General features: G+C 55.5%; 1 protein-coding gene across 2 annotated transcripts in view; it reads right to left on the bottom strand.

The window, feature by feature from the left end:
* TTC7B (tetratricopeptide repeat domain 7B) overlaps positions 1-25,060 on the bottom strand; it is a 240,407-nt gene that overhangs the window by 6,007 nt on the left and 209,340 nt on the right. The window lies entirely within an intron of this gene.

Here is a 25,060-nt window from a genome sequence, read left to right as displayed (position 1 = left end):
TGTGGAGACCCAGGAGGACCAGGGCCTTGGTCCAGCAAGGCCCGGGGGTCACTGCTCTCAGCAGCAATGACCTGCCCCTACTCTGCTGGAGTGGGGACAAGAACCCCAGTCCTTTTGCTGGGAATTTTGTTTAGAAAGTGGCAGGCTGCTGAATCTACCCTATCTTGGGGGCTCTAGGGTATGTGGCAGCGGCAAGTGCACCCCCAAAAATGCCTGCAGGAACCAGCCACTGGGCTAATCTGACCTGTCGCCCTCAGTGCTGGGCAGCTAAGGGCCTTTGTGATTCTCTAGTGTTCTTGTGGGCTTGGAAATTTCCAGCCCATTCCTGGACTTATATTCCGAATGTACAAACAGGCTACCATTTCCAGATGACCTTGAAGCTTCCTGAGCAATCTGTCTAGCGGAACTAATTCCTAAAGCTGGAGCAGCTCGGGGAGACATCAGACTTGCTGGGGGCTGCCAGCTCAGGCTTGGCCGGGGAATGAAAAATCGGCCTCTCCCCAGTGCCCCAGTGAGCCAAGAGCAGCTCAGAAATCAGTCACACAATGAGACCAACCAGAACAAGCTCCAGCTGGGGTGTGAGTCACTGTACTGGGCCAGCGTTGCTGGCAGGTTGGCCAGAGGTGGGATGGGACCTGGACGTGCCTGGCTGTCGGGACTGACACACCTCCTAAGCCCCTCTACGTTGTGAGAGGCCTCCCCTGGCTTTGATGTGCTCTTATGCATTAGGACCCTGCTGTCTTTTTCATTCTTCAGGCCCTGCCTCCTCTCTTCTGCAAAGATCAAAGGCCAAAATGTTCTCACTACCAGCTGGGTCCAACTTTCTCCTGGTACAGACCTCTTGGTTCATCCAGGCTGATTTGTCAGCCCAGGTATTTCTGCAGGACACAGCCCCCAGCCCCCTTCCACCTCTCCAACCTCAGTCCGTCCCGGCCTGGCCCCTGCTCCTGGAGCTCTAGTCTATCTGCTCGAAGTGCTTATGACCCCCATTCCCCTCAAAGCCCAGGCCACACTGCCTACCTTAGGCAGGGCTACCCAGAGGCACACGGCTCCCAGCTCCAGCCCTCAGGCTGGCAGGAGACAGAGATTTCGAGGACTGACATATTTCATTACCTTAGTAAGTACCCCCCATATCAAAATCACAAAAACTCACTGAGTGATCACCCAGACCCCAGCCACGTGCTGGGGACACAGATGTGGGCAAGAAGCAGGCCTGCTTTCAAAGCTGGGGCCTGGTGACAATCCTGACATGACAATCCTGAGCTATGTGCCAGGCGCTGGGCTACGCCTCGGCCGGTGCGCCAAGACCCTCCCTCACGTCTACACCTTGGGGCCTCAGCAGGGAGTGTTGGCTCCTGCCTAAGACAGGGAGAAAGTGGCAGAGCTGAGACGTGAACGCTGCAGTCCGTGCTCCTAACACTGGGCCCTCTCCCTTCCTCTTGGAGAGGATGTGCAAACAGGCCTCCACCTTTGCCAGCCCTTCTGTTTCTGGAGACTCTGGAGGTGAGCAGCCAGCTGGGGCTGGCCTTCTGAGAAGACGGGAACTGCTGAGGAGGTAGCTCATTAGTCCCTTTCTTCAGACACAAATGGAGACAGCTTCCCAAGCTTGTAATTATTATAATCAGGTGTTTTGTACAAATAAGATCTTGGTGATGCACCAAGTTGCAAAGAAGGGATTACATTAAACTTGTTATTTCAAATGAGACAAAATGGCCTTAGCTAGTTTGAGGACAATTAGCATCTTCCTCATTCATGTCTTTCGTGTGTGTGTGGAAATTGCTGCCCAAGGACTAAACACCTTGCCCCATGCTGAGGGCACCCGTGCAGGAGGCCTGTGCAGGCTCCACTGCTGCAGCCCTGGCCCTGCAGAGCACCTCTGTCCACGTTCCCAGGAGACCAATAGCCGGGCTGCAGGACAAAAAGCTCCTTGGAGATTTTAGACATCCCTGTGGTGCTCTGCCCAAGTGCCAAGTCAGCCTTCGCTGGGTTCAAGGGCGTATCTCAGACCCGTGCTTGTCCCCCTAGGCGTACAGGTACAGGGAGATAACATCGCCGCAAGATCCCCACCACAGCATGCCTTGGAGAGGGGGAAGGATTTCCCTGGCACCCGTGAGCCAGGGGCCCCATCCTGGATGGGGGCTAGTGACCAGATCTGCAGCCTTTCCCAGGGCCTGGCCTGCACCTGAGCTGCTGGGACCATTCAAGGCAAGCCAGCACCTCCGAGCTTTGGACAAGGATAGTTAAGCCTCCTCCTGGTGGAATTCCTGTTGTCAGGACCCCGGGACTGTGATGGCAGCTAAAGGAAAGCCTGTCTCCCCAGCTTGTTACTCTCGGGGACAATGACAGAGCTGCTGAGCTGGCTGCAGTCTGAGCTGTGGCTGTGCTGGCTGGGGAGGTGTGTCAGGGGGTCAAGACACAGGTTCTGCAGGCCCTGGTCACTGCTGGTGGCTCCGGAGTTAGAGGACCCACCAGCAGCCGGGGAAAAGGTGTGGATCGCTCAGAGACGGCAGAGGGTAGGTCAGGAGCACGGGCTCTAGGTTCCCCCGAACTGGTTTGAATCCTAGCTCCACCACTGACTTGGACAACTTCCTCTGGGTCTCAGGTGTTCTGTCTGTATAATGGGGACAAATACTAAAATACAGGAGAGCAGCGAGGCCTAAATGAGACAGAGTTTGTAAAGTACTCAGTATAATAAAACTTTGGTGAATGGTCCCCATCATCAATATTATGATTATGAGCATTATCATTCCTCCTAACGATCGCGGGGCAGGGAGGGCCTCCAGGATGCCCACAGTTAGATGATACGTCACTGCCATCCCTGATGCCCTCTTGGCTGGCACTCTGTAAGAGCAGGGACCATCTGATTTGCCTTTGCTTTTGCAGCACCTCGGGCGGGCCTGGCACATCTGAGGTTCTAGGTGAATGTTTGTTGAATGGACGGAAGGATGGAAAAGGGGACGGTGTGGATGCTGTGTGATGGTGGGGAGGGGAGAAGTGGGCATGGCCTCTGCCGGTGCTTCTGACTAATGAGCCCCTCAAAGTTCTGGCCTCAGGCCTCTGTCCACACTCCCAAGTCAGACCCCGCTCGCTCAGAGCCTTCTCCGCCTTCCAGGGACATCAGCATGGTGGCTGAGTGAGGGAGGGGAGCAGCCCGTGGGAGAAGGTGCCCGGTTCCCGCTGGAGCCCAGGGGCTGCCATGGTCTTCCCTCAGGCTGTTTGCTCACTCGCCACAGATCTGACACTGCCCCCCAAGAAAACCCCAGAACCCACCTACAGACTTTCTGGTCCTACACTCTTACAGATGAGGGAACAGAGGGCCAGAGAGGAAAAGAGCCATGCTCAAGGCCACGACCCCTGGATGCAGAGCGGGGCTTGACCCCCCTCCCGAAGGTGCCAGGAGGAGAGGCCTGGTGGCAAGTACCCCGAGTTTTAGTTTCGGAGCCCAGTGCTTTAACACTGCCCTCAACACAGCTGTATATGCACGGCAGAGTCAGGGCTTTCTGGAAGCCTATCAGGTCCCCAAGAGGGAACAGGGACCCCGCACGAGCTCCCACCCTTTCCCAGAGGCCATAGGTCGGCTGGTCTGGGAGTCGGCACCAGCTGAAACATCAGCATTGGGTGAGAAAAACCAGCACGCTGCCGTCACCACTTCTCTTCAGGTATTTGCATTCTCCTTCCTGAAGATGCAATCCATCAGAGAGAAGCAGGGTGGTAGCGATGGTGTTCTCAAAAATATCTTTCTTTTAAATCAGAAGTCAGTGCCACTCTCAGAAGACCACAAGGAGACGACCGACTTGGAAAGGCTTTCCTCGGAGCAGCTCTGAACGCCAAGCCTAGGGAGGCCCGCTCTTCTCTGCAAGCGTCAAAGGCACTGTTGGTTCTGAGCACGAGCATTTTGTGGGTGCAGCGAGGCGGCAGCCCTGAGCCCTGCCCTGCTTTCCGACAACGCCTTGAAAAGGAACTGAACTCATACTCGGATGGGGTGGGGTTCCAGCTTCTCCACCTGGATCCCAGCAGCTCTGGGTGAGGCCGGGTCTATACTGGGCTCTGTTTTGTGTTTCATTTCTGTTTGTTTTGAGAGCTTAGAAATTGCACTGGCTTGCCAGGGGCCCGAGTGTGTGTATCCTGGCAACTATGGCAGCCGTGGAAGCCCCGCCTAACCCGGCCAGGAGTCCCCAAGGAGCCCCATCCTAGGGGTCCTGGCTGATGCTGAGGGCGTCTGCAACCCTACCTCCTACAGCCCCTTGCCCGCTGGAGCTCCAGAGCCTTCCATAGGCCGTCAAGAGTGAGTCGAGAATGCCCTGGAGAAGGACCCCTGGGAGTTGGTGTGACTCAGTTTTCCTATCAACAGATCTCAAGTTTTGGGGAGGGGCTGGTTCTTTGCCACTTTACTCAATTTGACCCAGTTTCCCCAAAGGCCAAGGCTAGCCATTCCTGAGGACCGTGTACTCATCTGAGCCAGGACACAGCAGGGCATGTGCACGGCTGCTGCAACCGTCACCTGGGGGGTCTCAGAGTCCCACCTAGCTGCCCCGGTCCTCAGGTGCGGACAGAGCGTTCATGAGGCCACCTGACCTTCAGAGCAACAAAGGGCCGCTGACGTCCTGTTCTGGGGCCCTGGACTGAGGCTCATGAAGAGGAGGGCCAGTGCTGGCTGAGCGGCTCCTGGGGAAGGGCCAGTACTGGACACTGACCCTGAGGATGGCTCCTGACCGGGGCTGGTGGGACTGAGAAGAGCTGGGGGCAGGGGGAGGAGAGTGGGAGCCAGGCCTCCATGGTAGCCAGACTTTGTCCACGTATGCTGGGGCTGGAGACGAACGTTACGGGGAAATCTCCTTGCACCCCTGTGGCCTCCGTCCTCCACATCCCCCCAGTCTCCCTGCTCCAGTGTCAGAACCAAATCACGAGGTGGCTCCTTCCCCCACCCCCCTTCAAGTCAACTAGGCCAAATGCCCCCATGTCCTCAGACAGGCATGGGGGGTGCAGCACCCAGAGGGGAGCCTTGGCCCGAGGAACCAGTGGTCTGGGCACCAAGCAGACACCCTGGGAGGCATTCCCTCAGCAGTGTGTGCTGTGAAATGGTGCTGAGTATTCCAGAGGGAGGAGGGAAAGACCCCCAGCCCTTCCCCTCCCTCCCCCAGAGGATGAGCAGACGTGGCTGAGAGGCCGCCCACACCTTTGTTCACCAGCATGCCTGGCGCCTGCAGGAGGCTGTGCTCTCATGGGGGCCCCTTTCCAGGTCAAATGTTTTATTTGAAGAAATGTACCTTCTGGGGACCAGGACTTTCTAGCATTGAACTCAACTCAGAAGGAAACAAAACTCAATTTTTCAAAAACCTCTAGTTTTTCGAAGCCAGCAGCCAACCAGCTACGGAAGCAGAAATCCTCGGGGTTGGCGGGGGGGGCTTGGGCCTCTGCTCTATGACACAGAAGTCCCTGCTGCGGTCCCCGACAGGCAGCCTCCCACTCTTGCTTGCACCCTCCAGTGACGGGGAGCTCACTACTTCTCCAGGCCGCCCACATTGTTGGTGGGCAGCCTGAACTGTCGGTTAAAAATGTGTAGCCCTAATCAGGCTTTTTATCTAATTCCTACTCTTTGATGTTTGCTGAGTCCTCTGGAGTCATGCAGAAAAGTTCCCTCCCCTCCCTTTCTGCCCTATAGCCTTTCAGGCTCTGAAGAAAGCTTCCAGAATTCTCTTTCTCTCTCTCTCTCACACGCACACACACACACTCCAGGGCTTTAGAGCAATGGTAAGCTCAGACCTCCCACCTTCCTGCCCCATCTCACTGGACTCTAGTGCTGAGTGCAGCGCCCAAAGGAGACCTCACTGTGGGCTCAGAAGAAGGAGCCGTTAAGCCCCAGAAAACCACGAGTGTGGCTTTTCCTTCATTTTTAAGCGTCTGACTGGCAGAATCTTTCAAAGCTGCTTTCTTCCAGGATGGTGTGGAATATTCTGAAGGAGCTCATTCTACGATTAGCAGAGCAACGGGCCGTCAGGCAGTAAACACCCGCGGTGAGGAGGGGGCAAGTCTGGCCAGAGCCAGAGGGCCCGTCCAGCCCCCAGTGGATGTCACACAGACTCAGGGCCCTTGGCCCCAAATTTCCTCTGGCCTAATTTCTTTGAAAGTGGGTAGTTCGGCGTCAGTGCTGAAATATCCACAGATCGTGGTGGCTCCTAGGGAACAGTCCCTCAGGGAGGAACCACAGCTGGCCTGCCAGCAGCTTCCAAGCACGGAAGACCCACAGCCTGTCGCGTCTGCAGCAGGCGTCGGGAGGGCGCTCAGGCGTGTGCAGAAGGGCACGTGCGCGCCCCCAAAGGCGGGAAAGGGGGCCATGGGTGGGCACGCACGCTGCCAGGGTCACAGAGTGAGCTGAGGAACGGCATCCCAGTTCCCGGGTTCCCAGGACGGGGCTCGCTCACTTTGCTACAAGCAAAGCTGTTTTTAGCTCTTCTCTCCCTTCCGCAAACTTCTTCTGAGCAAGTGCGGATGATCGAGCACCGCGGTGTCGGGAGCTGTGCGGCGCGCGGGGCGCTCAGAGGCACAGGCCGACACCCTGGCCACGTTCCCTGCTCTCTCTGGCCTGGAGGGGTTGGTTTGCTGGGGGTCCTGCCCCAGACCGAGAGCCCCCTGAGCAGGGCAGGGCTGTCATTCACGTGTGGACACATCGAGGACAGAGCCAGGCTGTTGGAAGGAGGATAAGGGGGAACATTCCAGGAGAGAAAACATGATGCTCCCCCGCTTTATAAAAAACGAATGAGAAGCTCATAGTTGGGGTGACCGTGCATGGCCACACAGCGGTGAGGCACTGTCACCCCAAATCGGATCCGATGCCTCCACCTCTAAAAGCTTCCTGTAAACTGGTACCTGGCCCCGCGTGTCTAGTTCTTCCTGGAGGACAATGGCTCTCCCTGAATGGTCTGGGGTAGGCAGGCTCCTATCTGGGGGAGCCACACCGGGGAGGGGCCTTAGAGGTGACAGAGAAATGAGGAAATGGCCCTGGGAGTTGGGTCCCAGAACCCAGGTTTCCCAAGGACCAGCTCAGGGCTCTTTGCCCCACATCAGGTTACCAGGATCTCTAGAGAGGGCAGCGGGCATATAGGGGGCTTAGACGCATGCCAAGAGCCTTCTCTGGGTTGACTGGCTCTGACCCCACAGCTCGTGGCTGGTTTGTCCAGGGAGCAATCCCCCGTGGGGGAGAAGTTCTGGGGACGTGACATCCCCGCCCGGCTCTGTCAGCCTGCCTGGGCAGCGCAGGCCCTTCCTGCACGTGGTGGCTTCCAGACCATGGGCTCTCCAGGCCCAGGTGACCACCAGAGCGCCTGGCCTGAGGGGGGCTGACAGCGTTGCCCGCATCTGTGTGACGTGAAGGGCGCCCACCCTACCCGGCACGCTACTCACGCGGCACGCCCGTTCAGCCTGGGACGGGGGCAGCCGGCTCCCTTCCCTGCGACGTAACCCCAGCAGCACCCCTCCCGCTGGCTGTGCCAATCTTATAACCACCCCCCACCTGTAACCTCTGCTGGAAGATGAGCTCAGACTCCAAATTAGAGATGGGGTGTCCTGTGCCCTCGGCAGTCTCCCCTGGCCCCGACTGCAACCTGGCTGTCTAGAACTCAGAGCCCCTTCACTTGCCCTTCAGAGTTCATGGTGTGGTGATTTTGCTAGTCAGGAAAAGAAAAAAGGGAGAGCTGACCTCGGTAACAGAAGGATGACGTCACCTCAACATCAGTATGTCTGAGCACCTCTCTGACTTGAACACTGGAAGGACTAAGGAGGCGTCGGCTTCCTTCCTCCCTGAAAACCAGCGCGAAGGCAGGCTGGGAGCTGCTCCCTCTCCTTACCCCACGTGCTGCCCCGACCCCTAGCCCTGGGGGTGGAATTACTTTTATCTGTGTCCCGAGGCCTGGGTGTCCCACACTGCGACAGGCAGGGCCCTCGGAGACCAGGCCGGCAGGGTGATGGGGAGTCCGGTGCCCGGGCAGGTGAGCTCCACACCGGCCGCAGCCTGAGGCAAGGCACTCATAAGTTCAACGCGCTCGCGCTCAGAAACCCCAGCGTAAGCATCTCCAAAGCTCTGCGTGGCGCACTGACCTAATTGAAGAAATGTCAGATCAAGCCAGCCCCACGCAGGGTCAAGGGGCACCCGTGAGAAGGAATCTCGGGGTTACCTCTGCACCTCAGGCTGGGCGGGGGCCCTGGCGAGGGGCGAAGGGGGGAGCCTTGGTGTCCCCAGAAAGATGTGGAGATGCTGGGCATTCTCCTTACTCTGAAGCCTGGGACAGTTCTTGGTAACATTCCAGATAAGTCTCTAGCCTCGCCTCCCTCAATCTGCCATTTAAATCCTGTGCTTTGTTGTTGCCACTGAGTATTAGCTCAGAGTCTCAGCATGAACCGGAGTGTTAGCTGCCAGCTCTGAGGAGAGACAAAGCCACAGCTTGGCCCCAGGGCTGTGGGACCTGCCACGCCCCGGCCAGTGTTTTCTGTGGGTGCTAACACGGCTCCCCGTCCTCGTACTTTTCCATTGGTAATGGGCAAGAGACTCCTGGCTGACTTATTTAAACGTCTCCCTGGTTGACTTATTTATAAATAATAAATAAGGGGGGATATCCACCTTCCCCAGCAACAAGTCAGGCAGGAACAACAGCAAGGGGTGGTCTGGAAGTCAGCATTTCCCCACGGTCTGAGTTACCCGCGCAGTGGAAAGTTTGGTGCTAATCACCCCCCGGAGGCCGAGGCCCAGCCTCCCACCCTCAGGGGAGGCTGCTGCTACTCCGGGTGTGTCTGGGAAGATGGCGCTCCTCTCCAGGCCTGTGCAGCCCAGCCAGAGAGTAAACCGGGTCCTGCTTCGGGCCCAGCCTCCCCGTGGGGTCCCAGGGCTTCCACAGGTGAGAACAGCAGCCCAGGCAGTCACCTGGCTCTTCCAGAAGCTGGTGGGGATGGGGATGGGGATGGGGAGGGAGACATGACCCCAGAGCCCTGGTGTGGGGAGTGGAGGTTCTCCACGGTCAGAAAAACAGTTCACAGGCCACCAACTCATTGCTGAGCTGACGAGCTTCCTGGGAGAAGCCAAGGGTGGGAGGGTCCTAGAAACTCCAGCCCCACTCCTGAGGTCCCAGGCTGAGATCCCTTCCCAACGACCCTAACACACCCTCATCAGGCCTCCGTCCCAACCTGTCCTCAGATGGGGGGATGGGGTGGGGGAGGGTCACACCTTTGACTGGGGTGTCACTGTACGTGAGTCTGAACATTTACCACCAAACAATGAAAGCAAAAGCCGGTCCTGTTATTTCCAGCAAGAAGTCCTGGCCTTCCCTGGGCCGGCAGCTGGGGCCGGGAAACGGCACGCTGGTGGAGGGCACGCCCTCTCAGGCCAGCTCCGTGGTCCACCGTCAGCTGTCCAACTTAGGCAAAACCTTCTCTCTAGCCTCCTTCCCCACCTAGAAAATGAAGGGATGGAGTAGATGATCTCCAGATGAAAATACTACGGTTTGGTAGAATTTCCCACCCAACAAGTATTTTTGGAGCACCTACTACACACCTGGTGCCTATCTATTTTTTCAGGGCTTAAAGTTTAATCGGAGAAACAAGCAGAAAACACTACAGGGCAGCCTCTTTCCTGCTGTCTGCAGGGTAACCGACCACAGCGTGAAAGGAAGGGGCGAGGGGCAGCGGCCGGCGCGGCTGGGAGGGCTTCCCGGCGGAGGAGAGGCCCAGAGCAGGGCTGCCCTCCAGCAGCAAAACTGGACACAAACAGGAGAGCGGCCCCGGAGGCACGTTCCCTACCGCGGCGCGGCAGCCCAGGCGGAAGAGAGGGGAGCAGGCTCTGCTCTGATTCTGTGGGGGACCCTGGGGACTCTGGGGACCTGTGTGCCCTGGAACCCCGTGGGCGCTCGGTAAACGCTGCTTGACTGAAAGGCAGTTCCGGTCCCTGGCACACGCTCGGTACACTACAGGCACTCGATAGATGGCTGTGTATGGGCGTCATCTCCCTGCTCAGTCACCCACTCCAGTCTAGGCAGCGCCCACCCTGAGAAAGGCTGGCACCCTCCGTGGCACCTCTGGGCGCAGTGGAGCGGGGGAGCGGAGGGGAGGGCTTCCAGGCCCCAGCCCTGCAGGCTCCTTGGGGATATGATGGAGAACGCCAGCTACACGACAGCCACTAGGACGCCTCAAGGCCAAGTGCTCCCGCGACCGGGCTTCCAGCGGGTCCTGCCGGGCGCTGCCCACCTGAGGCCCACCCGCTGGGGGGGGGACAGTGCTCCCCACCCGCCCCGCCGGGACACGAGCGCGCTGATTCACTCTCCGCCGAGGAGGATGCGGGCATTTCGGCGAGCGCCTCCCCCATCCCCGCCAGGGTTCGGCATGAACAATTTTTCCATTTTTACACAGGAACAAACAGAAATGATAAGACAGTTTCTGATGACGGGAGGACAGGAATTGATAAACCTTGGAAAAAACGTTTTCCACAGATAACAGGAGGACTCACCCCACGGAGTCCGGGCAGGAAGGTAGGTGTGGGCTCCGGGACCCCTGGGCCGGGCCGGGCCAGCCTGGAGGCCAGAGCCTGGGAAAGCTACGCTGCAGTGAGGAAAAGAAAGACAGGCAGTTTGCTCGGACGGACGTGGGGACTTCCACGCCTGGGCTTTTGTTATAAACATTCTCCCCAGGGCCCTCCGGCCTCGTCCTGGGACACGCGGGGAGCAGCTGCCACCGGGAACCGTGTGGCTGCCGGGGAAATGGAACAACCTGGCCCGCTCTCTCCGTTCCCACAGCGCCGAGCTCTTACCACTGAGCACTTCAACACAGAGTGAACAGCATCAAGATTAGGGCCATTTCCTCAAAACTCCCCCATCAGCCCCCACGGGAAGGGTGCAGTGACGTGGTGGCTCCCCTGAACAGACGCCCTCGGCGCTGGGCCTCGGTGCCCGGGGCCGTGAAGGCTTCTCCAGGCCACGTGCCTGTGCAGGGAGCTCCCCAGTGGATCCCTGAGGGGTTGACCAATCACCTGGACGGAGACAGGCAATCGGAGGAGGAAATTACAGCCACTGCAAACATCGCTCCCGTGGCTAAGCTCCTGCGACTCTCACGTGTGTGGATTAGGGAAGGTAACACTCACTGGGGTCCACAGAGGTGGCCGCTCGCAGCCAGCGGGGACCGGCCCCGGGCTCCGCTGCCCCAGGAGCTGAGCGGGTCTGGTCTCAGCTTCCCGGTAACCCACTCGGGCACCCCCTGCTCTCCGACAGGGGGGCTTTGCTGAGAAGTGAGCCCTGGCCTTCTCCCAAAGGACCTGACGTCCACCTTGCATGGGCCCTGGGGACCTCTTCACTTCACCCTCAGTTCTCACAGCCTTGCTTCCTTGGGAAAAGGGAAGGTGCAGAAACCTAACGCCTGCTAGGCAGCTCTTATGTGCTGGGCAGGTGCCCTCACAACACCTATAAGGATAGACAGCTAGTGGGAAGCAGCCGCAGATCACAGGGAGATCAGCTCAGTGCTTTGTGACCACCTGGAGGGGTGGGATGGGGAGGGTGGGAGGGAGACGCAAGAGGGAGGGGATATGGGGATGTATGTGTAGGTATGGCTGATTCACTTTGTTACACAGCAGAAACTAATGCACCATTGTAAAGCAATTATACTCCAATAAAGATGTTAAAAAAAAAAAAAAGGGATGGAATTCTCATTTCTGCATGACAGAGGCCAAACTGTCCAAGGTCGTAGGAATCGCCCATGGGTGGTAGAGCTAGAATTCAAACGTGGGTCTTCTTGGCTCCCAAATGTGAGCTCTCCCAACCACCTCTCCCTCCCTGCCACCTGCCCGGGCAGTTCTGAGTCTCAGTCTTTCTCCCCGTTGCCTCCTCTCAGCTGTTGTCTCTGCGGAGAGTGGTGAGGAGCTCTCCACTGCATCTGTGCCCCAAGCACCCTGCGCCCGGAAGTCCTGACTCAGGGACACCTGTGCTCTTCTCTGCCGATGTCCACTGCTCCCCCTTCTCCTCTGCCTCCCTCCCCGCCACTAAACCATCTGGATCTGAGTCCAGCGGTGTGCTGGTAAATTTGCTCTCCGAAAGAAAAAACCCCTGATGCGTAGCATTTGCCACTTTCCGTGGTATAAATACTCCCTCCATGGCTGAGTTCACAGGACGTCACTGTAGGCGGAGCTGGGAAGCAGGGAGCAGAGCGGCCCACTGGCCCCGCAGGCACCGTCTGCGTCCTCTAACTGGCAGAAGCCCTGAGCTCCTCGCCCCCAACGAGAGCAGAGAGGGGCAAGGAAAGGCTGGCGATGCTGGTGCCCTGAAACGCGTCCACCCCGTCAGCCAAAGCACATGTTATCTTGATGGCTGGGCAGGGTCAGCACAGAAATACTATTTTCTTCAGGATCGAGGACAGAAAGGGAGAAAAGAGGCCCATTTTCTTCTTTCATCAAGCAACTTGACTCGGGGAAGCTTAAGGCATCACTGAAATGCCCTCGTAACACCTCCGGCACCTGGCCTTTGTCTTCTCCCATTCAGTCTCCAAAGGATCATTGGGCAACGTGGCCTTCTGAGCCTGGATTTCCCTAAAGCCAACTTTCTTGTACACCGGGCGGGCTGCGTCCTGTCGTACTCGTGGGTGGGTGCATGGTGGTCGGGGGTGACTGGAGGGGCTGCTGGCAGCAAGGAGGATGGGATTGCAGCTTTAATCATTCCAGAGGCAGGAGCAGATTCGTCCCCTTTGTGTAAGACACCAGGCAGCAGGTACAGAACCTAACAGCTTGTGGGAGTTCTAATTAGAGAGCCAGGTATAACTCCATTGACCTGCCCGGCTTTGAAAGGCCTGGAAAAATGCATGTTTGTCCTTAGGAAGAAGCAGATTTTGCTTCTCGTTTGTTCTGCAAGATCCCCGCAGGGATCGCTTGCTGGCACTTTGATTCTAGCCTCCTGCATCTGTCCGGATGCCCACTGCCCGGACGTGGAGGATCAGAGAGAACCTGCGGGGACCCGGGTCCCTACAGGGGAGGGGCCGTTTTCCACAACAGGCCTGCTTCACGCCTTTGTTTATGAAGAAAGACACAGCAGCGTACCCCACAGCTTCCCCTGTGGGGCTGGGCCAGCAGTTTCTGCTTCATTTGGAAGGATATCAGCCAGCATTTCAATTACGGATCTAATCAAGACTGACCTCTTGGCAAGGCCAGATCCCAGGCTTAGTGTGTGTGTGTCCAAGATTCCTTGGAGAAACAATCACTGCTGTTATCAGCTTGGGTTATCCCCCTCCCAACCCCCCCAACCCGGGAGGCTGCCAGCTGGCAAGAGAAGCAAGTCTCCAGGAGACATCAAGAGGGGACAGTTCACATTTTTCTCGAGAACCAAGGCCGCATTGACTGTCAGACACCATCGGAGTCTAGGTAAAGCTAGAACAACCCCTGACACAGAGCAGGGGCTCCTGAGTCCTTTCTTGCTTTACAAGCCTTCTGGGTGACTAGCTGACGTTCTGAGAGGCTTGAAAAGAAACAATACCTGCAAAGGTATTTTAAGAGACAGGTGTTGGGGCTTCCGTGGTGGCGCAGTAGTTGAGAATCTGCCTGCCAGTGCAGGGGACACGGGTTCGAGCCCTGGTCTGGGAAGATCCCACATGCCGCGGAGCAACTAGGCCCGTGAGCCACAACTACTGAACCTGTGCGTCTGGAGCCTGTGCTCTGCAACAAGAGAGGCCACGATAGTGAGAGGCCCGCGCACCGCGATGAAGAGTGGCCCCCGGTTGCCGCAACTAGAGAAAGCCTTCGCACAGAAACGAAGACCCAACACAGCCAAAAATAAATAAATAAATAAAATTAAAAGAAAAAAAAAAAAGAGACAGGTGTTATGTAAACACCAAGCAGATGAGAAAGGGGAGGGAGGGCGCAGCCTGGAGGAGGAAAGAGAGGGACCACGGGACAGTCAGTGGACCTGGTGGGAAGTGAAGGGGCAAAGTAACCATGGGGCGAAGTGGTCGGAGTCCCAGGAACCTTGGCGGAGGAGCTGTCGAGCTAAGGAGCTCGCAAGGGGCGTTGCTAAACTCTTGGAGTCTTGGGCTTTCTGGACACTGAGGCCCAGATCTGAGAGCTAGTGGGGGGGTCTCTCAGACTGCAGTTCTCTTCTCTCCCCAGGAGGCAGCTGAGGCCTTGGAGGCACTTTGGGGCAAGGCCACCTCCGGACCCCGGGCAGCCTTCTCACCAAATACCCCAGCGTGGAGCCCCTGCACACCTGTACCCCGCCTTGGTCAGCAGGTTTCTAAGAGCAAGGGGTCTGCGATGACAGGCCCCAGAGGAGGCTTCTGCACATCTGGATCCAAGTCACGACCTTCCCAGAGCCTGAAACCTGGTGATTCTTGGTATTTCGTCATTGGTGCATGTGGCATTCCTTCCTCCTAAAACAATCCTTCACCACCACCCCACCCCCTTGGTAGCAGGAGGGACACCAAAGGCTAACCCAGAAACTTTTCTGCATGTGCCCGGGCTCCTAAACCAGTGCTGAAGCTGTCGATTCAGGCATATCCAGGCAGCTGTGAGCATGCTACAGCTACACAGCAGGGAGAGACCCCTCTGGGCAAGGTGAGAGGCAAGAGGAGAGACGGAGACGTCACTGCAGTTGAGAGCAAAAGAGAAAGGAGACAGGCTCAGCAGTTGCTGCTTGACTGTCAAGTCACAGAGTCGAGCCCTCTAACCCCCAGAAGATGGTGAGAAATTCCACTCCTCCCACCAGAGCAAGGGGCAGAGTTCTCTGGGGCCAGGGTCACCCTGGAGGGGTTCAGAGAGCCGATCCCTTTCACCCCACCCCCAACCCAAGAAGGCAAGTGCTATTATCCCGTTTTACAGGTAAGGAAAGTGGGCATGAAACCTTCAAAAGTGATGGAATCAGGATTCCTGGTGGGTCTGCCACTCAGTGCTGTGCCCTTGGCAAGTCCCTTCCCCTGTCTGTCTCAGCTTCCCCAATTGTAAAAGGGGATGCTTAGATTAGGGAATTCCATTGGCGTTCTAAATCCCGGACTGCTTTCCACTGCCTGGGGAGCATCAGGTCCAAAGGCTTTCATCTGCCACCTGTGTACCCTAGGCCCTCATCCTTGATATCAGTGAAGAAAAACCAGAAGCAGTACCTGGGGGAGACGTCTCACGGGAGGTCCTCCCTAGACCTTTGGGCTGAAGAGTTTTAAGCTCAGACTGTCAGAAGGTCCGGACAACACATGAGAGAGACATGGCCCAGAGACAGCCCAGAAACACTAGCAGGGGCGTCTCTGGGACCAGCCCCAAATGATGGGGAAGCGATTCAGGCACAAGACGGGTCGGAGGCTGCCAGCCCGGGTGGCTCCAAATGCCACCATGAGAAAATGGTGGCAGCTACGCCCTCTGGCTGAGTTCAGAGGCAGGCTGCGTGGGGGAGGAGGGTGCTGAGGAATCCAAGTTAAGCAGCAGGGCTAAAATCCTGGGAGGCCTGAAATAAGGAGGGGGAATTAGGAACCGGGATCTGAGAACACAGAAGGACCCTGCTAAGTGAAAAAATCTGGATCAAATTCCTGATCCAAGCTAGGGAGCAATAACTGTGGCAAGGCAGGAAAGCAGTGGAAGCGAAACGTCAAATCGTCCTGGAATAATGGGGCAGAATTTCTAAGAAGAAATGCTTTGGGTAGAGTACGTCAGATTTTAAATAATTTTAGATCATCATTACTAATGAGACACTGAACCACGCTGCCTGTAATTAGTCATCTAAGACTCCAAAACAAAATAGGAATTAAACACAGAATTCATTTTTTTCCTTAAGCTGAAGCAAAGGAAAGCCTAGTGACATGGCTTGCATTTCAGAGCCTGCCCTAGGTCTGTGTTGCTTCTGGGTCTGTGATTTCAGTCCTCGGGGAACGCAGGGGTGGCCCGATGCCACGGCTCCCTGGCCAGCACCCAGAAAATGCTGCAGTGGGAGGATGGACCCAATCATCAAGCAGAAAATGTCTGCAGAGAACATCCCTGCACCGACTGATGCTGTTTGGGGTGGGAGGGTTTCTGGCGGGGGCGGGGGGTGGCAGGAACAAGGGCCCCAAGTCACACAGGAATCATGTGGATGTACAGCACACGTTCCGGATTCCCAGGCCACACTCCTTTTGCTCCAACGAGGACACACGTTCCCAACAAGCCAGAAGCACACAGTTTCAAAAGGATGTGAAGACATAGCTTGTGTCATAAAACCTTTCAATTACCTGGTTCTTCCCTCAAGTCATTCCCAATACCCGCCCCCCGTCCCCACTCAAAGGTCCTCTCTACTGGGTTCGCTCCCCTGACCCGCTTCGGCAGACTCGCTCTTTGACTGTTTCTGCCACTGCTGTCACCTCCCGCCCAAAGACGGGTGCAGGTGCTCTGCAAAGCCGGTTAGGGCAATGTGGCCTCTCCCTCCCTTCCTCAGAAGACTCCCCTCCCCAACCCAAGCAAGACGTGAGAGCAGAGACGATATCTTGGTGCTGTGGAAATAAGGAAGCTGCTTTCATCTGGGTTTGGGGTGGGGGTCAGGGGCAAAAGAAGAGGCCCCTCAGTCTGGGACCAAGAGGAGAAGGTGGTCTCGCCCTGAACGGGACACCAGGCTCACCATCTACGGAGGGAACCGGCAGGAAGGGCTGAGGATGTGTCCCGAGTCACCACCAAGGGACAAAAGAGTGTCCTTGGGGAGAGATGGCTTGGGGGTGACCAACAGAAAGTCCACTACAAGAGAATTCACCTGGCCTGAGGGAGTGGGGTTTGGAGGTCCGTTGTTTTCAGACAGGAAATGATGTTTAATGATACCTGCATGGCACACAGGGCTGAGGCTACCCCTTTCTTGGCTCATCTGTAGCCACAGGACATAAGCAGGGAGGCTCTGGCCTACAGGGGAGGTAACAGGTGGGAGAGCTCTGGCCCAGGAAGAAGCTCTGTGTGGTGGAGGACGGGTGCTGCCTGGGTCCACGCAGCTCCAACCCCTCGGCGGCTGCCACGTCAACATGTCTGCCTTGGTGCCCCCGGGCACCTGGGGTGGCCGTTTCAGCCTCCCCGGCACCTGAGTCTGAGTCAGGCCTTGGGGCCTGGCATCTAGCTTGGCAGGTGAGTTCCTCTGGGGAGCGGGGAAACAGAGCACAGGGGCTTCGACCAAGGAATGGTGGATTCTTTTTACATTACCATTTTGATCTCTGGTCTGGAACTAGGTCTCTCGTGGGCGTGGTCAGGTGAGTCTGTTTCTTAGAGGTGACCCTCCCCGACTGCACTGAGAGAGCCTCGCAGCCCCGGCAGACAGCTGCACGGGGGCGCCTGCCCGCCCTCGGCCCGGGCCTCTCTCGCTGCGATGCCGCCTGTGAGGACGGAAGGCCACTGTGGACTCCAGTAGCGTCCCACGGCCGTCTGTGGTCTAAGGATGGTGACCACCATGCTCCCCAAATGGGGTTCAGGGTCTGACACAGAAGAATGTGCTTGGGGACAACAGGACAGAGTGTCTGAACGTGAGAGGGGCCGTCGCTCTCCCCCTCCCAGGGCCCCCGAACAGAGGGCTGCCCCTCCAGCCTTCTGTCATGTTCAGCCCCTGGAGCAGGTCCACAGGTAACCACTAAGCTGACACACCTGACGGGAGCCCTGCCTGGCAGCCCAGCAAGTCCTCTCTGAGATCCCGCTGCCCCAGGAGGTGCAACAATTAGCCCTGTCCGGGCCTCCACGGTCTCCAGTCCCACCTCAATGTCATTTCCTGTCCTCGTGGTCGATGGGACTTTGTGCCGAGGTGGAGCCAACAAAGACCTAGTTAACCTGCCCGGCCGGAACCAGCATGTTCCCACGAGAGCCGCTCAGAGTCTACTCAAGGGAATTAGCACCCAGGCTTTGGGGGGGCTTCACTCATAAGAGGGGAGTAATGACATCTGTCAAGTTCACGGTCGCCTGTAGTTGTTCTCCCCCCTCCCTCCTCCCCACCCCACCTGCCCCACGCCGGCCGGCCACCCCTGGTCTATGCGGTCACTGGGCTGCCTCAGGCAGGGCGCCTTCCCCCAAGGAGCAGACAGACCCATGAGCAAACAAGTCCGCGTTGGTTCAACCGGTGCTTCCGGGGAGGGAGGTCAAGGGGCTGAGGGCCCCTCTGTCAGGGTGGGTAGGTAGGGGGCCCAGAAACGCTTCTCAGAGGCAGTGACACCTGAGCCGGGCTCCACGACAGGCTCTGCCCTTCCTGCCGCCCAGGCTGATGCCTGGTACCTGACCGCCCCTGCCCACAGGCCGAGGGCCCATCCCACCCTGGCCATGGGGGCACCCATCTTCCACAGCAGCCCTGGTCTGGCCCAGCTGGGCCTCCCCCTGAACCCAGTCAGAAGAGATGCTTTCCGCCTCTACCTGACAACAAGTCAGGCCAGCTGCGGCCTCCACCATTCCCTGACTCCTTTCAGCCTTGATAACCAGGGCTACAGGCTCAACAGAAACAGAAAGTAATACTTAAAAAGGAAAGTGTACTACCATGCTTTCGGCCAAGCACGGGCCATGATATATGCTTATTTCAGCTCCTCCAACTGCTGACATTTGGTTCAGGAGGAAAGCCACACCCATGGTCAGTTCCTTCAGAAAAGAACTCCCTGTCAAGTCGAGGCAGAGAGGCTTCCACCACGGGCAGGTGGGACCTAAATTATGGAGACTGGTGGTAACGCTCATAGCTAGTGCTTATGGAGCGCTAGGCAGCCTGTTTGACTCACTTAACCTGCAAAGTCACACTGCCAGGGGGTCACCATTATTACCCCCATTTTATAGCTGAGAAAATGGAAGTACAGAAAGATTAAGGGACTTATCTCAGGCCGCACAGTTGGTAAGTGACAAAGCTGGGACCCAGGTGGGCTGGCTCCAGCGCCATGCTCTCAACCTCTATGCTATCCTATCATTCAAGCTGGAGACTCTTAACTGACTCTACCTTCTTGTCCTGGCTCTGCTCCTAACTTGAAATATGACCTAGGGCAGGTCACCAAGGGCAGCGTCCCCATCAGTAAAAATGAAATTCTCTATTTCATATTTCATACCGCAAGAATAAACATCAGATACGGCGAATGAGGTTTTACATCTCTTTTTAGAGGTTAAGGTTATATTCATGCTAATTATTAATAATTCCTGGGGGACTTCCCTAGTGGTGCAGTGGTTAAGAATCTGCCTGCCAATGCAGGGGACACGGATTCGAGCCCTGGTCGGAGAAGATCTCACATGCCGAGGAGCAACTAAGCCTGTGCGCTACAACTACTGGGCCGGCACTCTAGAGCCTGCGAGCCACAACTACTGAGCCCGCGTGCCACAACTACTGAAGCCCGCACACCTAGAGCCCGTGCTCCACAATAAGAGAAGCCACTGCAATGAGAAGCCCGTGCACCGCAACGAAGAGCAGCCCTGGCTCACCGCAACTAGAGAAAGCCCGCGCGCAGCAACGAAGACCCAACACAGTCAAAAATAAATAAATAAATCTATTAAAAAAAAATTATTGGAAGGGCCTGAAGCTGTCAAAGTTGCTCAGAGGCAGTGTGTACCATTAAGGGATGGGAGGGAAGCTGGAGTGAAGAACAGGGGCTAAGCATCTGGTAGAAGGCCCTGCTGTTTCCTCTCCTCTGTTAGTATGAGTCCCAAATACTGTCAGTAAAGACAGTAGAGAAGTTAAGGCCTGTACACTTTTCAAAGAGTACTGTCAATACCACACAGATGAGTAGGAAAGGTGGACATCTAAATATTTCAGTAGTCTTCCTTTAAAGAAAACAATTGTTCTCCTTATGTTTAAAAGCATTTTAAAAATCCTGAAAGTAAATGAAATACAATTAATAGATGAGAAGGCTTCTCACTAGACGATGGTAGTGTTTTGTTCCCCGCCAATCATTCTTTCTATGTACAGAGAGAAATCGATACTTTGGATGAAAGAGATCCGTTTCTCAAGATCAGCATTTGCAAGGGGAAGGGTATCTCCATTCGGCTTCATTATCTTAATTGTACCTGGGTCTTATCCAGAGTAACAGTAAGGATCAAAGTTCCCTTCTTTAAGACTGGCTTCTCCAAGGGAAGGATGCGGAGCCCTGCCCTGTCTGTGCCCTGGGCCCTGGGTACCCCTGACTAAACTGATGGATAAACTAGACAGATACACAGACAGCTGCCGCCTCTGGAATCACCCTGAAAAGTTCACGACTTCATGCTGCATCTCTCCTCCAATAGGGGCATCCACTGGAAAACATGCTTCTAAATCTTAAAATAGACACAAGCAATTTCCTCCATATCTCATGAAACACTTTAAAAGAGGGAGAGAGAGAAAAACACCAAAGTTTCATAATTTAGCAGTGCAAGCTGCCTCAGGCAAGCCGGAGTCACCTCTTTCCCTTGATTCAAACCTGCCCTGCCTGCCACCCTTCTGGCTCGTCATGCGCAATGGGATGAAGTATTTTCGCACAGTAGACAAGCGTGTAAGCTTGAGGACAGTTTAAGGAAAGCTCCGACTTCAGGTCCCTCTTTGAACTTCAGAAGAGCTGCCGCCATCTCCGAGCAATGTCGTTAGCCTTGTTTGGATGCTTCTGGCTCAAACTTTAGAGCTGTGAAAACAACTTAAAATGTAGTAACCATCCAGAAGACTTGTCCCACTTCACCGCGCATTTCAGGTCCTCCTTCTAGACCTCCAGCCAACGTGGCGTGCCTCCGGGTATTTCATAACAGAATGCACTTTTCCGACAGCGCGACCGTTCTCTGCCAGCCTTTGCTACTAATGTGCTCCGGGAACAGAACTGCAGCACCCGTTCTGAAGTTCTCATGCTTGATGTCACTACAGATTTCTGATGTTTCTGAAAACGTAAGATCACGGAGGAAACCCTCGAAGACACCTGTGCTGAAATCTTTAGCCTGGAGCTGTCTGGATTGAACTGGGGTGTGGGGAGAGGGGTGTTTCATGCCTCATCCACAGAGGTCAACCAGCACTTTTGGACCCTTCATGCCCCAAACAAAAAGCCTATTCTATTATTCAACTGGCCCCCTAAAATAGCCCCCAAACTGTCTTTCCACTGAGCAAGAACCCCCTGCAGCCTCCCTGGTGGGTCCTTGCCGAGCTATTCATACAACCCACCATCATGGGGCCCTCAGGCTGAGGCAGGGAGGCCTCCGCCTCACTCCCTGGGTGGACCCCTGGGGCCTGACCCCTGGCCTCCGACGGTCTCTCTTCCCCATCATCCTCCCCTTTCTTTGGGGAGCTCCACCAGTGGGCCTTTCTCACTACTTCCTGTGGCAGAGCGGGTGAAATTCACACCGCCCACCCCTGGTCTCCTAGCTACCCTCCTTTGAAGGACGGATGGCCTCTGTCCCTGTCCAGGTGTCCAGCCTTGTCGTGGGACCTTTGACATTCAAGGGCGTGGTCCCTGGTGCTTTCCCTCTGGTTTCTCCCCCCTTCGGCATTAGCTCTGAGAGACCCTCATCTTGCCGTAGCTGGAGGCCCATCCCTTGGGGACACGTCAGTCCTCTTCCTTCCCTGCAGGGCGGGGTTGGGGTGCGAGCGGGGCTCTCCGGGCCCAGCCCCTCTCCAGCTCACACCCTCCCCTAAGCCGCCCGAGCAGAGCACGCCTGTCTCCCTCTCCTCCACGTGCGGCCCCGGCCCCCAGCACGCCCTGGGCGACCCCCACCATCTGCTTCTGTTTCACACCTCTTTTCGACCCGTCGAGTTCATTGGTAATGTGCTCCAGGATAAGTTACTTTCTCAGCAGTATTTTCCCCTCTAGTCTTACCAACATCAGCTCCCCGCACACAGCCTTTCTGGCTTCCTTCCACGTTCATCTCTCTCTTGTTGGCTCTGTTCCTTTCTTACCCTCCCATCTCACACACTGCCCTCGGGAGCCCAGGCTGACATTATCAGAGGGCAAGCAGGTGGCCCTGTTTGCAGAGCCTGTCCCTGTCCTGGTCATCGTGTCCCTGTCGACCCTGAGTCCGTGCCTGTCCTTGGCCTGGGTGATATCACCCAGAGGCCGTTCCTCTGCCCTTAGTCCGCCGTGAGCCCCATCTCCCTCCTCTACGCCCTCCTCCTGATCACAGGGTTACTGGTGTGGAAACAGTTGCTCTATGTTTCATTAATTTATCTCGGGTCCTGGGAGTGAAAGGCTTTTTACCATGGCATGCAAATGTATGTAAAGGTATACACTTATGCAAAAATGATATGAAAATGTGCCTTTAGATTTTCTGGAAAAAAGTCTGGTCACTCTATGATTCCCTCCCCTTGTCAACAACATCACTTTGTAATTCTTTATCCCGTCAGCTCACCGCTCCCTTACTATCTGCCCACACTCAGCTCTCTTGTCTTGTGCTAACTCATTATTAATATTAAACACATTATTTCTCTTCTTTCTTTGCCCTGTATGTGAAGTTAAACACATCTGTGAAGGCTGAAACTATTAGAAAACTGTCAATTTTCACTGGGGTTTAATTTACATTTCTGTTGTCAAGTCTGACCTTGTATTAACTTTAATACATTTAATACTTTAATGAATACCATCTGCCTCCAAGTCGTTATTGCTTTTTAACAACATTAATGTGTTTGCATTTCTCTGAAATCGTGCCTCTCCTACGAGCTGGGCTGGGCGGTCTGGCACATGCTCCCACTAACCTGCCCTAGAAGGTAACAAACAATCATTCCTCAGGGAACAAGCTCGCGCCCCGACTGCTAACCGTTCTCCATGGCCACCGTCAGCCCCTGGTCTCCACCTGTGACACACAACGTGGCTTCCTTCCTTCAAATCGGCTCCCTCCGACTGTCCCTCGGCCCCTCTCCTTCCTCTCTGAGCATCAGGGCTGACGCAGACGCACTTTCCATCCTCTGGGCTTTTTCCATGACCTGCAATCTGCCTGCAGTCGGTTCCTTCCCTTGGAACCCCCTTGGTTGGTTCTTCGGGGTGGTGCTCTCTGCGGCTCAGGTCCTCCAAACTCCTTCTAGTCTTGACCTCTGACCCTCGCCGTGGCCTGGCGGCCAGGCCTCCTTGGCCCACCATGTCACTTGCGCACCCCACTCCCGAGAGCCAGGCAGGTGCCAACGCTCGTGTCTGTTTCCGCCTCCTCTGCCCCGTAAGTCTAGAGCCCCCGACTCTTCCCTTGGACGTCACCTGGTAAAAAGACGGCCTCTGATCTCCCTGCTGACACTTCGTCTTCTCTTAGGGGCTTGCAAACCAGTCTGGCTGCCACGAGGGTAGAGGCAGGACCATCTGTGACTCAATAAGAGGTTTCCCTTCCCATGCTTCATATGTGTCTGGGGCTGAGATTATGCCTCTTTATGCACAAAGAGGGTGAGCCAAAGAAACAGAGCTTTCCTGTGCAGCTGGGGTGGGAGGCAGGAAAGAGAGGGTTGTGGTGTTTCAGGGCTGGGGGCCTGGGTTCCAGGGGCTGCCCCTCCATGGGCACCAGGAGAGTCGGCAGCACCAGTGGCAGGGGAAGCTGACCTTGGCTGCAGCGGGGCTCCCGCCAGCTGTGGCTGGGCTGGGAGGACGCAGGCCAGCGTGCATCGTTTACGAGGTCACCAAGAAGGAACCGGCCAAGCCACCCTTTGGGACCCACGACAATCACAGTCACTGGGCAGTTTCGGACCATGAGAATCTGAACTCCTCAAATTTGTAGGCCTGTTGGTCTCAATCTGCCTCCAGTCTGGATAGTTTTTGAATGTATCAGGATGCGTGGAGAAGTCTTAAGAGTTTATTATTATCGCAATTTTCTCCTGGTGAGATTTCCAAGGCAGCTAATAATGTCTTCAGGCCAGAGAAGGCTTGGTCGTTGCCTGGGATCCAACAGGCAAGGCCCCTCCATCACCCGGCCCTCGCTCACCAGCTCTCCTCCGCTGGGCCCACTGCTGCTCCGTTCAGAAAGGAAAGCGTCTGGCATCTGGCAGGGAGCTCAGGTGTCTTGACAAGCTCCAAAGGTGAAACAGAAAACTTTGCTGGTGCGATTTTCCTATTTGATCTTTTGTCTCATGTGTTCCCCTTGGGGATGAACAAGAAATACTTCTCTGAATAATTCATAGGCCCCGGGGTAGAAACACGCTGCCTCTTTTTAATAAAAAGGCTGGGTACTCGGTGTTGATTATACGTCTTCTGTGATACTTCAGCAAAAGCAGGGAGATCTCAAAAGCTCTTTACAAATTCCTCTTACAATAGTGAGACAAAAATGAAAAGCCATGGAATATTTTTAATCAAACAAACCAATGTTTGGATAATACGTAAAATTATTTATAAAGCTGTATTGAACTACAAAATGCTCATAAAGGGAAGTTGAAAATTAAATGATTGTAATTATTACAAGGTCTGATTTATTTTTAAAACTGAAAATGATTGTCTTCAGTTTTCTATTTAATGAGCACCTACTAGGTGCCAGGAGCTCTGCTGGCCTCATTATGTAAATCATTTCATGTTGTTCTCACAAATGAACTGGGTAAGGAACAGCTCAATGCACAGAAACACCGAGGCTCTTAGAGGTTAAGTGACAAGCCCTAGGTGTCCCGGGGGCAGGGACAGGGCTGAGTTTGAATTCAGATCTGACTCAGAAGCATACGTTTCCCATGGTTCCTAATGCTGGGCACCTGGGCCCTCTTCTGCTGAAAACCAGTAGTTACTGCTCAGCTCCATCTACATTTTGAGATGTTACTGTGAGCAATGGTGAGAGAACAAAGCCTTTGGGACCCTCTGGAGGACATTTTACTTATTAGTTACAAAACCGTATCCTCTTAGCACTGGACAGAAACTCACAGCCTATCTAGTTGAATGTTTTCATTTTACAGAAAGGAAACCGAGTGCGGAAAGCTTATGGGCTTTCCCCAAAGTCAGAGAGTGAGCGAGTGACACGGCAGGGCCAGGACTCTGTCCCTGGACACCTTGTCCGGTGCCCACTCCTCCATGTCACACCCCCCTGATCATACACGCTGGGCTCCCGAGGGCTGCCCACCTGAAGGACACCTCGGCTGCATTACGGGCTTGTCCCTTCCCGTGGCTCATGAAATCAGAGATGTCCTACCGCTAAGAATGAAACACAAATTCAGAAGCTAAGTCTGGCCGACAGGCCCAGAGAAAGCGGCTTTTCACCCGCTCCCTGGACCCGGTT

Source organism: Eschrichtius robustus, chromosome 1 (genome assembly GCF_028021215.1).
Source record: "Eschrichtius robustus isolate mEscRob2 chromosome 1, mEscRob2.pri, whole genome shotgun sequence".
Taxonomy (NCBI): Eukaryota; Metazoa; Chordata; class Mammalia; order Artiodactyla; family Eschrichtiidae; genus Eschrichtius; species Eschrichtius robustus.
Note: the sequence above shows the minus strand (reverse complement) of the source record. Positions and strands in the feature narration are given on the sequence as shown.